Genomic DNA, 1,832 nt, shown 5'->3' on the forward strand with positions numbered 1-1,832 from the left:
TTTCACTCTTATTGCCCAGGCTGGAGTGCAGTGGCACAATCTCGGCTCACTGCAACCTTCGCCTCCTGGGTTTGAACGATTCTCCTGCCTCAGCCTTCTGAGTAGCTGGGATCACAGGCATGTGCCACCATGCCTGGCTAATTTTGCATTTTTAGTAGAGACGGGGTTTCTCCATGTTGGCCAGACTGGTCTCGAACTCCGGACCTCAGGTGATCCACCCGCCTCGGCCTCCCAAAGTGCTGGGATTACAGGCGTGAGCCACTGCGCCCGGCCAGATTGTTGCTTTTTTAATGATCTTCTAAGCTTCTTCCTAGAGGCTGAGAAATAGTAGGGGGGATGTTTTACGTGTGGGGAATGGTCATAGTACTTTGAAAACTTCCTGTGGCTGTGGTGGGCATTCCAGGATTGGGCCTTTTTTCCTGCCAACAAAATCTGTTGGTGCTGTTGTGTAGTTCACAGCAGCCTGGGCCCTGAGGCGATCCTCGCAGGGCATGTGGGGTGTGTGTGCTGCCTGGGAGGGAGCAGAGTGGTGCTCAGCCTCGAAACCTGTTTCTTCTTTCTTCCTTGTGATCCCTGCGTGGTTCCTGGAGGTTTATTTGACTTTTGGGCTGGCATCTGTTGTGCTTATGAACAGAGCACATACATTTCCCACTCTTTCCCTAGAGCTGGTGACCAGAGGCTCCGGCCTGTGTAACTTTGAAAGCCTGGAATTCATTCGACCCCTGCTGATTTAATCAAGTCTCCGAAAGCACAGCCCCACGTGCTGGGACTCTCCCGAGGAGTTATTAAAAACTCGCATCAGTTCTTCAAGCTTACTGTGACACAGAAATCTGCTGCTGGCTCATAAACACAGGATTAAACATTTCTAAGGTTAAACCCCTTTAGTCTAAGTGATACAATTTAAGATGGACTGTTGACTGGGCGTGGTAACTCACTCCTGTAATCCCAGCACTTTAGGAGGCCAAGGTGGGCAGATCACCTGAGGTCGGGAGTTCGAGACCATCCTGGCCAACGTGGTGAAACCCCGTCTCTACTGAAAATACAACAATTAGATGGGTGCAGTGGTGCATGCCTGTAATCCCAGCTACTCGGGAGACTGAGGCAGGACAATCACTTGAGCCTGGGAGGTGGAGGTTGTGGTGAGTCTTTTTTTTTTTTTTTTTTTTTTTTTTGAGACGGAGTCTTGCTCTGCCACCCGGGCTGGAGTGCAGTGGCCGGATCTCAGCTCACTGCAAGCTCTGCCTCCCGGGTTTACGCCATTCTCCTGCCTCAGCCTCCCAAGTAGCTGGGACTACAGGTGCCCGCCTCGTCGCCCGGCTAGTTTTTTTCGTATTTTTTAGTAGAGACGGAGTTTCACCGTATTAGCCAGGATGGTCTCGATCTCCTGACCTCGTGATCCGCCCGTCTCGGCCTCCCAAAGTGCTGGGATTACAGGCTTGAGCCACCGCGCCCGGCCGAGTCTTTTTTTTATTTTGAGATGGAGTCTCGCTCTGTCACCCAGGCTGGAGTGCAGTGGCACGATCTCGGCTCACTGCAACCACCACCTTCTGGGTTCAAGCAATTCTCTCGCCTCAGCCTCCCAAGTGGCTGGGATTATAGGCGCTTGCCACCACACCTGGCTAATTTTTGTATTTTTAGTAGAAACGGGTTTTCGCCATGTTGGTCAGGCTGATCTCAAACTCCTGACCTCAGGTGATCTGCCTGCCTCGGCCTCCCAAAGTGCTGGGATTAGAGGCGTGAGCCACCGCATCTGGCCAGTTGTGGTGAGTCTTGATTGTGACAAGAGGACAAGAGTGAAACTCCGTCTCAAAAGAAAAAAAAAAGGACTGTCC

The sequence above is a fragment of the Piliocolobus tephrosceles genome, chromosome 17 (assembly GCF_002776525.5).
Source record: "Piliocolobus tephrosceles isolate RC106 chromosome 17, ASM277652v3, whole genome shotgun sequence".
Classification (NCBI taxonomy): domain Eukaryota; kingdom Metazoa; phylum Chordata; class Mammalia; order Primates; family Cercopithecidae; genus Piliocolobus; species Piliocolobus tephrosceles.